General features: G+C 44.8%; 1 protein-coding gene across 11 annotated transcripts in view; it reads right to left on the bottom strand.

Moving 5' to 3' along the window:
* CLK4 (CDC like kinase 4) overlaps positions 1-16,729 on the bottom strand; it is a 100,806-nt gene that overhangs the window by 23,294 nt on the left and 60,783 nt on the right. The window contains exon 1 of one of the 11 annotated variants that reach the window (XM_010361878.2): positions 934-1,115. The exons of 4 other annotated variants lie outside the window; for them this stretch is intronic. The gene's annotated coding sequence lies outside the window, so the exon portion shown is untranslated. Of the gene's footprint in view, positions 1-933; positions 1,116-16,729 lie in introns of those variants that run through there. 6 more of the 11 variants (XM_030926923.1, XM_010361877.2, XM_030926924.1 and 3 more) reach the window with 6 other exon arrangements.

Raw genomic sequence — 16,729 nt, 5'->3', positions numbered from 1 at the left:
AATAACCAGGTATCTTTCAAAAAATAATGACACAACGCATCTCATATGTAGATCCATCGCCACCGCCCTTAAGATCCTGTAGTTCTTGACAACTTAACGCTATGTACATGGCTTAAAAACATCGAAATAGGTTGTAAGTTTAGGATTGGAGGGCTCCAAGAGGACTGCATTTAATGGGTTACAAGCCAGTAGGGGTGTGTAAAAAGCACAATCGCACAGGACAGCTATGAAGCAAGACAAAGTGGCTGCCAAGTTCAGTTTGCGGGGCGGTTTCCTAAGGATCGTATAAGCGTGTCTGGGCTATTTAGGCAACCAGGGATAATAAGACGCAAAACTACCAGAAATGCAGGTTCGCTGCAACAATGTGTTCAGTATAGTACAGAGGACTGGCCTCCGCAAATTTCCACCTCTCACAAGCACCTACTGCCCTCAACCACCTGGATTTGCACGGACGCGGTACCCACCTCCCGGCTCTGGGAACCCGGCCAGTGCCTTTGGCGCACTCAAGACAGGGGCAAATGCTTGACTCTGGAAAACCCCCCAAACGCTACAAACGGCCCAGGCCAGGAATCCAGGGAAAGACCTGATCTCCGGCAACACGAATGCCGGAGACGGCTCTCGAAAAGTCTCCCGACAGGTCCTCACGCCCGCCGGCTGGAAGAGGTCCCGACAGGGTTAACCAAGAGCCGCGCTTGCCAGCCAGCAGGGCACGGCGAGCCCAGGGCCTCCGGAGCCGCGACGCGAGCGGCCAGGGCCCTCAAGAGAATCCAGGCAACTTTCGGTGCTTCCGGCGTGCACCAGCCGAGCAGCGCCCCGCAGAACTCCTCAGCTCCACAAGCCCAGGCCCCTAACGCGGTCGTTTCTCCAATACCCGGCTCGGAGACCTAAAGACCGACAGCCGCCTGGCCCAGCACACACCACCGGCAACCCTACCTCAGCAAAAGCAAATGGCCCTTCGGGCAAGAAATGTCGCCAAACTGCCGTCTTCCTCGGTCGCTGCGACAAACACCCCACAAAATGGCGGCAGCGCCGTCGCCCTACAATCCCCCGGGTCGCCTCTAGCGCCACCTACGCCGCGCGAACGCGCCTGCGTGACAGAGCCTTGCGCGCTCCCGCCGCTCCACGTAAGGGCGGGGCTCCACGTGACATAAGAGCGGGACCCGAGCCTCCACACTGCGGCTGCGCGGCCCAAGCATTTTTTTCCTCGGCCCCACCCCCACCCCCCCGCCCCCCCGCCCCCCCGCCCCCCCCGTCCCCCCGCCCCCCCCCGTCCCCCCGTCCCCCTCCGACTCCGTCCCGAGGTTTCGGGGCGGGGAGGGTGTTTAAGGTCTCGACGGGCTTGGGTGGAACCGGGAAGGAACGCCCGTGTCCCGCCCTAAGTGTGTAACGCGTGTCTGCCCTTCGAGGTGGAGTTAGGCTGAGTGCGGCACCTCTCAGCAGAGCCGGCTGGTGCCCAGTTCCTGCTCTCCCAGCCGAGGGCGCCGCGCCATCACGCTTTGTCTGCCCCCTCCCCCGGGACCTGGACTCCGGAAGCAGCCGGCACGCGACCACGGCCGCGAAACCGTCCAAGGCGGGGCCTGGCTGGTGCCTGGGCTGTTCCGCGGACTGGGTGCTTGTAGTCCTGACCACTTGGCGCTTCCAGTCTAAGGTGGATTCGGATAAAGAGGCTGTCCCAGAAAACAAGCTCAAGGGGTGCCTATGTTTTCAAGGCACGTGCTCCTATTCAGAACACAACAAAAGCCAGGAGGTTTCAATGGAGACTCCTGACAAGGTTTTCCTGTCAGGATCCCTACCTCCTGAGCAGAGAAGGTAGCTGAAAGTTTCCCTAACGAAGTTTTCCCCATTTTTTTTTTTTTTTTTTTTTTTGTCCCTGCGGGCTGATTTTATTCAACCAAGGCAGAAAAATGTCTCTGAGCTAGTGAGGGTCCGGTAAGGGGGCTTGCTGACCTTAAATAAGGTATTCTGCAGTTGAGAGCCCCCAGGCAGTTCCCCCGTGTAAGTACGTAGCATGAGAAATCTGAGGGTCAAAGTCGGAGCCCTATGGGAAACACTTAATGGCCAGAGGAAAAGGGGCCTGAGAAGGAATGATCAGGAGAGGAAGAGAACCAAGAATAGGCTGTCAAAGCAAGGGAGGGCTTAAGTAAGGGAAAGGGTTTAGGTAAGGTTAGACTGCAGATCGTCGGGGGGACGGCGGGCGGGGTGGGGGCGGTGGTTCTGTATTCTGACGGGGATTCGCCGGATAAAAGGGAAAGCCAGAAATCAAAATTGGGAGTTCAAAATGAACTCTTGTGGGTATTAGCCCAATAGCGTGTGGGAGACGTGTTATCCTGTTAGGTAAAAGGAGGGAACAGAAATACCTTTAGTGATCTAACATTACAGAAACTTATGCCATCTGGTTTGGGTAAGTAGGGTAAATTTAGATAAATCTCGGAGATTGTACAGCATTTCAGAAAGTAAGTTGACATGACGAGTTGAATTTTCATGGAGATTGCACTCCAAGAAGTGAAGTTGAAAAGAAACTTGAAAAATTGGAAGGGTAAACTCTTTATGCTACAGAATGAAACAAATGATATTATTTTCGTCTAGAATAGCCACCATTTTTGCATCTACAAATTTAAATCTTACTCATCCTTGAAGGGCCATTTCTTTAAGGTGCTGTCTCTGACATCAGTTCCCACCCATTTTCCTGCCCCTGACCACTCCAGTGAGATGTGAAGTCCTCAAATAGTGGAGTATCTGGAGCCACCTGGTATGCTAACAGATTTTGCCCAAAGAGTGAAATGTATTGATTCTACAATTGATTACATATCCTGTCTCCAGGGAATCTATTAGATAGAATGTTGAGCTGACTGGTCTGGGCGATAGTACAAGGTAGAGTGGGGCTCAAATTGCAGCATATGGGAATGTAAATTCAAGCTGGCACCAAAGAATGTTCTCTTGTTTCATGCAGTATGAGAGATCCTGCCTCATAAGGTTATAAGACAGTGTGGTCAGGACAGCCCACAATTCTGCTCAAAAAAGCAACACTATGTTAAAAAGCAGCCACCTTGAAATACCACCTATAGAGGCCTTTATATTATAGATGTCACACACACTGTTACCCAATAGTAGAGTCTGCTTTGTAATTACATTCATCTCACTTTAGTGTTTTAATTTGTATGCCACCAGAAGGTCTAATGTTTAAAAGTGTGTAGTGATCAGAAGGAAGCTGAGAATGACTAGCACTTCTATGCTGTGTGATGTAGCACTATGGTGCCCCTAGTCACTCTCTGTGGCTTTCTGCTTGGTTTGGAGACAAGGACCTGATTTATATTGTCTTTGGCATCTCAGGCCTAGAACCCAGTAAATCTTTCCAGGTCATTTACTTAAGCTGCTTTGGGCTATTTTGCTCAGTTGGTTTAAGGTCAAAGTGAGTAAGTTAAAGGTAGACATTTCATCCCAGGATCACTGCACCAGTTAGCTTACCACCCTTACATGGCAGCCTCAACCCTTCCTATTAAGTCAGTTACCTGCAAGACTTAATGAAAAGGTTTATCTAAATTTCTGAGAATCTACTACCAATACCAGAAACACTGCCTAATCCGGTGGTTTCATCTCTACACAAGAACAAGTATGTCCAAAAAAACCTTAGGTTAACTCATGTGTCAAAAGCAACTAGTCAAAGGCTGGGCACGGTGGCTCACGCCTGTAATCTCAGCTTGGAGGCAGAGGTGGGTGGATCACTTGCGCCCAGGAGTTCAAGATCAGCCTGGCCAACATGGTGAAACCCCATCTCTACAAAAAATACAGAAAAAAACTGGCTGGACATGGTGGTGCATGCGTGTAGTCCCAGCTACTTGGGAGGCTGAGGTGGGAGGATGGTTTGAGCCCAGGAGGCAGAGGTTGCAGTGAGCCAAGATTGTGCAACTGCACTCCAGCCTGGGTGACAGAGCCAGACCCTGTCTCAAAAGCAAAAACAAAAACAACTAGTTTAAGACATTTTTTGGCCGGGCGCTATGGCTCACGCCTGTAATCCCAACACTTTGGGAGGCCAAGGCAGGCGGATCACGAGGTCAGGAGTTCAAGACCAGTCTGGCCAATATGGTGAAACCCCGTCTCTATTAAAAATACAAAAATTAGCTGGGTGTGGTGGCGTGCACCTGTGCTCCCAGCTACTCGGGAGGCTGAGGCAGAAGAATCACTTGAACCCAGGAGGCGCGGCTGCAGTGAGCCGACAACGCACCACTGCACTCCAGTCTGGACCACAGAGCGAGACTCCGTCTCAAAAAAAAAAAAAGAAATTTTTAGCTTCGAAGGGCAACCAGAGGAATATTCTCATCACACATTCCAGGATATGTATACTACATACTTACCTTCAGACATCAAAAACACTCATATATGAAAGCCAAGTTCTAGAGTAAAAGTCTAAATTATTGTGTAAATTAAACAAAAGCTTATTATAGAGTAACCTTTACAAAGGTACTCTGTTATTAGCTGCTCGTTATTGATATTTACTAATTAGACTTGCTTTTAGCTATCAAATACTCATTCTATGCTAACCACTTTATATACATGATCTCATTTAATCATCTGAATCCTATAAAGTGATCATTGGTTATTTGCCCTAGGTCAGTTATCAAGTCCCAGAATCAGGATTCAAACCCAGACCTTGCTTGCTCCAAAGCTCTTGCGTTTAATCCGTTCTACTGACTGCTTCAACTTACACAACAAAGTACATAGCAACTTACTTCACTTAGTCATTAGAGCAAACATCTGAGTCCATCTTTCATCAAGATCAAAGGTTTGTCTTAAGAAACCACTTTCCAAGGTAATGTATCATCGAAGGCTTTTCACGATGACACAATGGGTCAGTTTATCTCCAGCACATCAAGGTCACTAAAGGTCTCAGTGCCTGATTTGCTATTTAACACCGAGTCACAAAGGGTCTCCCAGGCATCCCACACTGTCCCAGATGAGTAACATCCCAGGTGTCTCCAGTGTTTCCTGATATTATAAAGCAAGATTTAGTGGCACCAAGCGGTGCTAGAAGCATTCGTTGGTTCACAACACACTATGCAGTGTACATGTGAGGTGGGCAGCGGAAGGTTCCGGCGGGGAGAGGGATTTAGCTCAGAGGTTCTGCAGGGGAATATGATAGGCTGGACTTCCCAGCCTCCTTGTCAGTTTCTGCTACCACCAATGAAAGGGTCTCAGAGCTGAGTCACAGCTGAATGTGCCTTTGGATATACCTGCCATATGGACTGCAGTAACTTTCAGGACTTCTCATGCTATTGGTTCTGGAAACTGTAGCATATCAACAATTTACCATATGTCCTGCCATTTCATGTCCAAACGCCCTTGAAAGAGGAAGTAACAATTTAAGCAGACTCAGTAATGGATTCTTACCTGCAGTGGATTAGCCATGTCATCCCTCTCCACTGATATAGAAAATCAGGAATTGAACTGAGATTTTTTTTTTGTCAACTTCAATTATTGGCTTGATATGGAGTCCCTGGGTTTCAGAGCAGTCTCTACAATGTCTTATTGATTTCCTAATGTCTATCACTCATTACCCTATAGGTCATTGTACCCCAACACTGATCTGATTCAAATCACATTTAAAAAATTTTCCCAGATGTGTTTTCTGTAATGAATCTACTTAGTGATTTTCCCTCCAGCATTGAAAACTTATTGTGAAAGTATCCTGGTTGACTATGTTATCATTGTAGATCAGACATCAGACTAAAGACTGTGATTGTCTTAGACAATCTATAGGTCTGTGTTGGACAAGCCTGTATATACAGAGACATTCACAAGAGCTAAATGACCTCTGTAGAGGCCATTTCTCATCCAGGTTAGTAAATTAGGGCTTCTCAGCCCTCACTACCAATATCCTCAACTATCAACCATCCAATGAAACATTAAAAAGAAAGTATATTTACCTAAATCCTAAATATTTAAGGAACATTGTAGAATCCTACATAAAAGTATGAAAATATGTAACATATATTTGTCTCTAAATCTTCTAGGGTTACTCTTTATTTTAATCTATAAATATCAATGTCCTATTTCATGTAATTATAGGAAGTACAGCATCCTTCAGAGTATTCTGATGACTTCTGGAGAGGCTGTTAACTTTTCTGGTAGCCCCTGACACGTCTTACTCTGATTTCTGTTCTGGCTCCGTCTCTCAGTTCCCCTATACTATCTCATCTGCAATTGCTGTCCTTCACAAAGTTTTGTGCCAACTATGGACACAGATCCTTTGTCCTTTATTTCCCAAAGCCTATTAATACATAGCTTTAATGAGAAATAGGCTTAAAACTTTGAGGATGCAGGACCGGGCGCAGTGGCTCATGCCTATAATCCCAGCACTCCGGGAGGCCGAGGCGGGTGAATCACAAGGTCAGGAGATCGAGACCATCCTGGCTAACATGGTAAAACCCCACCTCTACTAAAAAACACACAAAAATTAGCGGGGCTTGGGAGCGGGCGCCTGTGGTCCCAGCTACTCGGGGGGCTGAGGCAGGAGAATGGCATGAACCCGGGAGGTGGAGCTTGCAGTGAGCCAAGATCACACCACTGCATTCCAACCTGGGCAACAGAGTAAGACTCTGTCTTAAAAAAACAAACAAACAAACAAACAAACAAAAAAAAAAAAAGTTGAGGCTGCAGGAGTCCCCCTGCATTAGTCCGTTTTCACACTGCTATAAAGAACTTCGTGGCAACTGGGTAATATATAAAGGAGAGGGGTTTAATTGAATCACAGTTTCACATGGCTGGGAAGGCCTCAGGAAGCTTATAATCATGGCAGAAGGGGAAGCAGGCACCTTCCTCACAAGGCAACAGGGGAGTGAAGTGTGTGTGAAAGAGGAATTGTCAAATACTTATAAAAGCGTCAGATCTCATGAGAACTCACTGGCTATCAGGAGAACAGCATGGGGGAAACCACCTCCATGATCTAATCACCTCCCACCAGGTCCCTCTCTCAACACGTGGGGATTAGGGGGATTACAATTTAAGATGAGATTTGGGTGAGGACACAGAGCCAACTATGTCATCCCATTTATCCTCGGTTTCACTTCACATGGTTTTAGTTACCTGCAGTCAACTGCACTCAGAAAATATTAAATGGACAATTCCAGAAATAAAACCTCATCTGTTTTAAATTGCCCACTGTCGGGAGTAGTTTCATGAAATCTTGCATGGCCTGGCTCCCTCCTCCCCAGGTGGTGAATCCTCCCTTTGTCCAGTGTATCCATGCTGTATCCCCTACCTGACAGTCACGTAGTAGCCATCTGGGTTGTCAGATCCACTGGGACAATATCACAGTGCTTGTGTTCAAGTAACCCTTACTGATAATAATTCTTGCCCCAATGCATGACAGCAATGATGCTGGCCATTTGGGTATGCCAAAGAGAAGCTGCAAAGCGCTTCCTTAAAGTGGAAAGGTGAAAGTTCTCGACTTAAGGAAAGAAAGTAAAATCATATCCTGAGATTGCTAAGATCTACAACGAGAGCAAGTCTTCTATTTGTAAAATTGTGAAGAAAAAATAAATTCATGCTAGTTTTGCTGTCATATCTCAAACTGCATAAGTTACAGCCACAGTGCCCCATGAGTGCTTAGTGAAGATGGAAAAGGGATTACGTTTGTGGGTGGGAGACATGAACAGAAACGTATTCCAATCGATGCCAACTGAGTTCAGTACTGTCTGTGGTTTCAGGCACCCACTGGGGGTCTTGGAACGTATCACCGAGGATAAAAGGGGACTGAGATACTGGAGGGTGGGTACAGCACAGAAGTGAAAACAGCTTAAAATTTAGCATCAGAACTAACAATTCTGAAGGTGCCAAATCATTCCCCATTAAGTAGGATCATTTCTTACTGGCCTTTCTCTCCTTAGGTCCCAACCAACCAAGTTCCTTTGAATCATTCTCAAATTTTCTTTGAAGAACTCTCTCCTTTTGGGTGGGCGTGGTGGCTCACACCTGTAATTCCAGCACTTTGGGAGGCTGAGACAGGCAGATTGCTTGAGGCCAGGAGTTCGAGACCAGCCTGGCCAACATAGAAAAACCCTGTCTTTACTAAAATTAGAAAAATTAGCCAGACACAGTGGTGCACACCTGTAATCACAGCTACATCAGGAGGCTGAGGCACAAGAATTGCTTGAACCCAGGAGGCAGAGGTTGCAGTGAACCGAGATGGCACCACTGCACTCCAGCTGACCGACAGACTCCCTCCTTCCTTCCTTCTTTCCTTCTGTATTTATTGGGCACTTGCGTATGCCACATACTGTTCTTGATGCTAAAGATACAAAAGTATATAAGACAAAGTGCCTATCCCCATGGAGGTTAGGTTGCAGTGGAAGAGAGAAAAAAATGGAAATAAATAAAATACTTCAACATTTTACATGTGCTATGAAAGAAACAAACCAGGGACTGAAGGAGGGCTTGTTTTAGGGGGGCTGGTCAGAAAAGGTCTCTTGGCAGCTGTAACATTTTAGTTGAAGCTAAAGGAAAAGGGGAAGCCGGATGTGTGAAGGAGGGGATAAAACCTCCTGCAAGTCTCACTGAACTCCATGAGGAAATTGTGAAGGTGCTCGGGGAAGTTTTGTTTGTCATAGGAAGAAAAACTTGGAAACAATGTAGAGATCCATCATTAGGGGAATGAGTAAGTAGAAAATATACATGAATACTACATATCAGTTAAAAGCTATGAACTAGATTTGTGTACAGCAGTATGAACAGACCTAAAAAACTTAATGTTGAGAGGAGAAAAAAACTCGCGATTTACAAAACCATTTATGCAGATATTTAAAAACCCACAACTACCCTACATATTTTCAAGGCCACGTGAACATCTGAATAAGTGACTTGAGGAAAGATTGGAAGGACAATATATGAAACACACTGGAGATGTGCTTCTCAGAGGTCTGAACTTGGCATAAAGAGACCACTGAGGCTCAGCATCCCGTTTCCTCTGCAGCTTTGCCACCTGACAAATACTTGGTCTGATTTTCAACACGATGTTCCCTATGGCTGCAGCAGGCCTTTTGCCTCTACAGTGTGCTTTAACTTACAATTGACTGACTTGAGCTTGTTATTTTCCTTCTTCAAAGTTTTTTGTTTTTTTGTTTGTTGTTGTTGTTGTTGTTTGAGACAGAGTTTCACACTGTCACCCACGCTGGAGTGCAGTGGCATGATCTCGGCTTACTGCAACCTCCACCTCCTGGGTTCAAGCGATTCTCTTGCCTCAGCCTCCTGAGTATCTGGGACTACAGGCATGCACCATCATGCCCAGCTAATTTTTTTGCATTTTTAGTAGAGACAGAGTTTCACCATATTGGTCAGGCTGGTCTCGAACTCCTGACTTCAAATGATCCACCCACCACGGCTTCTCAAAGTGTTGGGATTACAGGCGTGAGCCTGGCCTCAAAGTTTTAAACATAATCAAAGACAGACAACTCTTACACAGTGCTTATAATTGCCATTGCCCCCATGCTATTCAAGTGCCTCCAGCTACTGCATCAGCCAGTGTTTCACCTCCACCTGGAAGTCATTCCAGTTCCCCACCAGTGAGGGTTTTTCTAGATCCAAGGGCTGCCTTCTTTTTCCTATTTTACCACCTTGTCTCCCTTAGAAGTAATGATGAGGGTCATCCTTGCCTTATCACTATTTGCGAAGGGAATGCTTCTAATACCTACAGGTCACGTTTGGCAGGCTTCCAAATTAACCTGCCTGGGGAGGTCTTGTGGTTCCTGATGACCTTCTGTCCTGAGCAAAGAATCTTCTTGTGAGTTCCTCATATTGTTGACATGCTGATTAATGCATAACCCACTGACGTTGAACAAGACACTGATTTGTTTCTGAATCCTGAAGTTTTACTGACTGTTCTGCATGTAGAATATTGTAAACCGCATGTTGTCATCTGTAGCCAATGACTGTAACCTCTACTGTACCCTCCGGTGCAGAGGGTACGACTCCTCTGGGAAGGAGTCCCCTCTCTTCTCAACTTTCTTATAAAAGCCTTCCACCTTGTAGCACACTCTGGAACGTGCCAGCCTTTTTGGTGTGTCTTCCCAGGTCAAGCCTCACATTTGGTTTCCAATACAACTTTGTCAAATCAGCCTTAGTTTTGGTTAACACTTTCAAGATGTTAGTTAAGTTTAATGTTATAACTTTTCTTCTCAATATGTTGTGGAAATATGTTCATCCCAATAAATATTTATACAGTCAATCCTTATAATAATAATAATAATTATTATTATTATTATTTTTTGAGAGGGAGTCTCACTCTTTCGCCCAGGCTGAAGTGCAGTGGTGCGATCTCAGCTCACCGCAAACTCCGCCTCCCGGGTTCACGCCATTCTCCTGCCTCAGTCTCCCGAGTAGCTGTAGCTGGGACTACAGGTACCCGCCACCACGCCTGGCTAATTTTTTGTATTTTTATTTGGTAGAGACAGGGTTTCACCGTGTTTGCCAGGATGGTCTCGATCTCCTGACCTCATGATCCGTCCGCCTCGGCCTCCCAAAGTGCTGGGATTACAGGCATGAGCCACCGTGCCTGGCAGTCAATCCTTATTATTAGTGGGGGGATTTTGTATTTACAAAGTTGCCTACTCACTAAAATTTATTTGCAACCCCAATCCAATACGTGAGTCACTTACATGGTCATTCACAGACATGAGCAGAGCAGCAAAAAAAAATGTTGCTCAATGCAAAGATTCCCAGCCGAGTTCAAATGAGGCAACCTCTGCCATCCTGTTTCAGCTGCCACACGCAAAACCAGCGCCCTTTCCACGGTTTATTCAGTGCCACATTTTCCCCATGTTTGTGCTCACTGTTGATGCCTTGACTGTTCAAAGTGGTCCCAAGCACTGTGCTGAAGGGCTGACTCATGTTCCCAAGTGCAGGAAGCTGTGATGTGCCTTACGGAAGAAATACATGTTAGATAAGCGCCATTCAAGCATGGGTTATAGTGCACTTGGCCAGGAGGTGAATATTAATGAATCAACCATGTATATTCAATAAGATGTCTTTCAGCAGAAACACAGACAAAAAAGGTCACATACTGAACAGTTGATGAAAGGGTCACGAGCAGAGGCTCACAGGAACTGTACCCCCTGTATCTCCCTGGAGGTAGTGGTTCAGTATGCACGGACTCGGGGTTCACAGGCACTCTGTCGAACCTAACTGATGCCACATAATGAGAATCAACTGCGTATATTAAGATTAAAAAAATGTTGCATGGGAAAATCCTTGTACTGAAAACAGTTCATGTTCTATCTGAAATAAATTCTAAGTATCTATATGCTCTCCCTTTAATTGTATTTCCCTGACGACTTGGCTCTCCTTGACAGTTCCTAGTTTTGCAGAATTTGCTCATAAAATTCCTTGCAGTTACAATCTACGTTCCATTTACATTGTTACATAGTTTCTACAGTGGTCATATCAACTGATTTCATTCTCCTTTTATTAACTCATTAATGAGAAAATACTCTCAACATTAATGTTATGAGCTATATATATATACACACATCTATAACTATATATACATATTGCATGTATATTGAACATGCGTTATCATAAAATTAATAACTGAAAACTGATCTTCCAGTTCGATCCATTGAAGCACATAATACCATCTTTCAAGGAATAACTTTCCATTCTTCAGTATTATATTACATCTCTTGATCAAAATCTATGTAAAAGGATAAAATTCTTCAAAACCCACTTCAAAAGACAGCAGTGGCAAGTGTCATAAAAATTATCCGTTACAATTCAGAATTTCTTTTTATTTTCTTTCCTTTTTTTTTTTGAGACGGAGTCTCACTCTGTCGCCTAGGCTGGAGTGCAGTAGCATGGTTTCGGCTCATTGCAACCTCCACCTCCTGGGTTCAAGCAATTCTCCTGCCTTATCCTCCCGAGTAGCTGGGATCACAGACATGCACCACTACGCCTGGCTAATTTTTGCATTTTTAGTAGAGACGGGATTTTGCCATGTTGGCCAGGCTGGTCTCAAACCCCTGACCTGAGGCGATTTGCCCACGTCAGCCTCCCAAAGTACTGGGATGACAGACGTGAGCTACCGCTCCCGGGCCAGAATTTCTTTTTATTTTCACAAGCAAGGTTGTCCCTTTTAAGAATCGCTTGACACTTAAAGGGATGACCTTTTCATCAGCTCTCTTTAACACAAGATTAAACGATTTGAGCTGGCTAGGCTTCCACCCATTGCCGAGGGAAACTGTGTGTGCGTTGAGGAATGTGTTCAAAGTTCAGTGAGTTAGCAAATCTGCCTCAGCTTTCACTACCTGCTTGTACAGGGTCTTGAGGTCGGTCAGACCCAAGTGTGAACTGGGGCCTGTCTTGTTCCCTAGATCTCCCTTTGAAGTGTCTTGTTGATTGCCCGCCTGCCCTAAGTGTTATCACAGCCTTAGGAGATTCCGTGCTCTGCTGGCCTCGGATTGCTACCAAATATTGTTTTCAACAAAACCAAGGGAATAGAGCTTTTCCTTGAAACTCCAAATCCTGTCAGCGCCTTTGGGCACCAGTAAGGCAGCCAGTCCCACCAATATTGCACCATGGAGCCGGGGTGGGGGCAGGGGGAGTGAGAACGGGAGCAGTTCTAAGACGATGTGTCACACACTTTGTTGATCTTACCAAGGTTCAGTAGTTTCTCTTGAATAAATGCTTTTCAGCTTGTTGTACGCCTTTGGTTGGTTTCCAGAGTTCTGAAGTAATTCTTTTTAGTAATTTGCTATTTATTTTTTAGTTGCTTCTTTTGGGAGAGAATGTGTCAAGGTCCTCTCTCTGTTCTTCTGGAAGTTCCCCATGGGTATAATTCAAAATTTTCTGTTTTAATTTAATCTAATATATCAAAAATATCATTTAAACATGTAATTTATATCAATATTGTTATTATTATCCTTTTGTAGAGATGGAGCTTCGCAATTTTGCCCAGGCTGGTCTTGAACTCCTGGGCTCAGGTGAGCCATCTGCCTCTACTTCCCAAAGTGCTGGGATTACAGGCCTGAGTCACTGTGCCTGGCCTATAGCAGTATTATTAATGAAGTATTTTGTTTTCTTTTTTTTTCTTGTACCAAGGTTTTATAACTGATATATATTTTACACTTAGAGCTCATCTCAATTTGAACTAGTTACATTTTCAGTGCCTAATAGCCACATTGGCTAGTGGCTACAAGACTGGACACACAGTTTTAATTGTTGCTAGAGTAAAGAAATGCTGCTGGTTTTCAGATATTAATCTTATGTGTTGTCACCTTGCTAAATTCTCTTGTCATGTCTAATTTCCTGTCTTTAAATTATTTGGGGCTTTCTAGGTAAAAGATTGTATCATCTGCAAATAATAATGGGCTTGTTTCACCTCTTGGTCTTTACACATCTTATTTATTTTTCTTTTGTTACTGTGTGCTACCCTAAGGTGACCAGTACAGCTACAAATGGAAGCAGTGATAGTGGGCAACATTGTCTTGTCAGATCTTACAAGAAATATAGTTAACAATTTGTTGTTAAGAATGCTGTCTGTAACAGGTGTTGATAGCAACTTTTCATTAGATTGAGATGGTTCCTTTCCATATCAAATTCATACACACACATTCTTGGTGGGCATTTTATTTGCTTTTTATTCTTTTGAGATGATTACATGGTTTTTATAGTAATATAAAATTACATTTAGAGTTTCTTTAACTTTAAGCTACTTTTTTCATTGGGGGAAAAACCTTTTATATATTATACTTTTCTGGGTCATTGTCGCAATTTTTTAAAGGCTTTTTGTGTCTATGTCCATGAATGAGATTGGCCCCCTCTCTTTATTCTCCTGTAATTCATTATTCACCCAGAAGCTGGAAAAGTCTTAGAAATACTGAACTCATTACTTCTCTATAGAAAGCTATAAAAAATTTCTAAGTTTATTTAAAACAAATTTAAAAGCATTATTCCGGCCAACAAGGCCTTACAAAATCTAGTGTATCTTATGCTATTCTCCATTTACCTTCAGCCTTTTTCAGTGCTACTCAATGTTTTTCTGGATAGCTTATCTAGTTCATTAAGACAAGAAAGATAAAATGAATTGCAGAAAGCAAACAAACAAACCCATCATTATTTGTGGATGCTATCATTGTATGTGTAGAAAATGGAAAATATGTCTGTAATCCCAGCACTCTGGTAGGCCAAAGTGGGTGGATCACCTGATGTCAGGAGTTCAAGACCAGCCTGGCCAACGTCATGAAACCCCGTCTCTACTAAAAATACAAAACTTAGTTGGGCATGTTGGCACATGCCTGTAATTCCAGCTACTCAGGAGGCGGAGACAGGAGAACTGCTTGAACCCAGGAGGCAGAGGTTACAGTGAGCCGAGATCTCACCACTGCACTCCAGCTTGGGCGACAGAGTGAGGCTCCGTCTCAAAAAAAAAAAAAAAAAGAAAATGCCAAATAAGGCCCAGCATGGTGGCTTACTCCTATAATCCCAGCACTTTGGGAGGCCGAGGAGGGCAGATCACTTAAGCTCAGGAATTTGAGATCAGCCTGAACAACATGGTGAAACAACATCGCTACAAAAAATACAAAAAAATTAGCCAGGCTTTGTGGTGCAGGCCTGTAGTCCCAGCTACTGAGGAGGCTGAGGTGCAAGAATCGCTTGAGCCCAGGAGGCAGAGGTTGCAGTGAGCCAAGACTGTGCCACTGCACGTTGGCCTGGGCAACAGAGCCAGACCCTATCTCAAAAAAAAAAAAAAAGGAAAGAAAGAGAAAATGCACAACATAACCTGTAAATCATTAGCAAAGTTGATGGATATAAAATCAGTGTAAAAAAATCAAATACGTTTCTGTCAACAGTATATCTTAGCAAAGTTTTATCATTCCTACCATTTTACCTTATGGTAAAAATGATAAAACTTTGCTAAGATATCTTGAGGAAGACCTACAAGAAGATACCAAATTCATTGGGTAAAAGACTCAGTATTAAAAATATGGCCCATTCTTTCCAAATTGATCCATTAGATCAATCACAAACAAAATCCCAATGGGGCTTTTTGTAGAAACTGAGAAGCTGATTCTAAAAAAAATATAATAAAACTACAAAGAGCCAACACTCACCAAGTGACTTGAAGAAGAATAAGGCGGGAGCACATGCTCTAACAGATATGACAGTAAATCTATAGTGACTAAGACAGCATGATGTCGGTACAAGGATAGATAAGTAAACCAACAGAACAGAATAGAGAGCCCAGGAACGGATCTCCGTGCATTGGGTGCCTCTGGAAAAAGATTCTGGACTTTGATATATGTGGCAAGAAGTTTCATAAGGAGCATTCTCAGTAAGAGGACCTTGAGGTGAGCAGATGTGCTGCTTCAGCTGGTCCTGTCAGGAAATCTGTGTCTGAAGTCGCCTGTTGCTTCAGCTGGTCCTGTCAGGAAATCTGTGTCTGAAGTCGCCTGTTGCTTCAGCTGGTCCTCTCAGGAAATCTGGGTCTGAAGTCACCCTTCACAGTTGTCCCAGTTGAGTTAGGAGGTCCCGATCTTTATATTCCAACGGTGACCAGTCATTAGAGATAGGCTGACCCCAGGGAAGGCATGTAGCTTTGAGAAAGAAGCTTCCTTAGGTTGAGGGCAGTTTGTAGACGGTGACTCATCTGTAAGCCGGCAGCCGGAGCAGTGAGTGTGCTGGTCCTGAAGTGGGATGTGGGTGGCACAGCACCATGTCCACTGCAGGCCACCCTTCCACTGCAATAAGCCCATGCCATCTGGAGCTACTCTTCCAGGTTTCTGGCTGGTCTCTTTTCCTGAAGAGGAGATAGGTTAATGGGATGAGGTTTGGCACCTTCTGCTGCAGCTGGTTTCCAGGCCACAGCTAGTACCCACTGTCTCCCTCTACTTTCCAGCTTAGATTCTCTGCACCTGTGGCTAGCTCCTTTGCTGGTCTTGGCAGCTCATCTGGGAAGGTAACCCAGGCCCTCAACCCTGTGTGGTCTAAGCCCCTAGTCACCCTGTCCTTCTCAGGCCACGGCTTACTTACTTGTCCATTTACTGTTAAGACTGGGAAAGAGCCTGGGCACTGAGGCTCACGGTTGTAATCCCAGCACTTTGGGAGGCCAAGGCAGGCAGATCACGAGCTCAGGAGTTCAAGACAAGCCTGGCCAACATGGTGAAGCCCCATCTCTACTAAAGATACAAAAAATTTAGCCGGGTGTGGTGGCGTGCACCTGTAATCCCAGCTATTTGGGAGGCTGAGGCAGAAGAATCGCTTGAATCTAGGAGGTGGAGGTTGCAGTGAGTTGAAATTGCCCCATTGCACTCCAGCCTGGGCGACAGGTCGAGACTCTGTCTCAAAAAAAAAAAAAAAAAAAAAAACTGGGAAAGACGGTACCAAGATCACCTGAATTGGTCGCTCAGTGTCTCGCTTATCTTCGGTGTCCCCATGATGTAACAGCAGTCCGGCCTCCTCCTGATCATCAGGGCTAGTCACCTCCAGCAGGATTCTGACTCTTTTTCTTGCCTTCTAATCTCTTGGCACAAGGCACCCAAATAAATGGGCAACAGGTCAGCTGTAGCTTCAAGTTTAATGGGACTTTTTCTGTGTCTTTCTGCATCGTCCCTCTGAGACCTAAGCCTCTCGATCCGCAGAGTGTAGAATTGTGGGGAAACAAAGCACAGATTCTTCTCATGGTGTTTTTGCCCCATCACAGATCTCTCTAATACTGCAGGGTCTTCCAGACTTTACAGCCAAACTG

Source organism: Rhinopithecus roxellana, chromosome 3 (assembly GCF_007565055.1).
Source record: "Rhinopithecus roxellana isolate Shanxi Qingling chromosome 3, ASM756505v1, whole genome shotgun sequence".
Classification (NCBI taxonomy): Eukaryota; Metazoa; Chordata; class Mammalia; order Primates; family Cercopithecidae; genus Rhinopithecus; species Rhinopithecus roxellana.
Note: the sequence above shows the minus strand (reverse complement) of the source record. Positions and strands in the feature narration are given on the sequence as shown.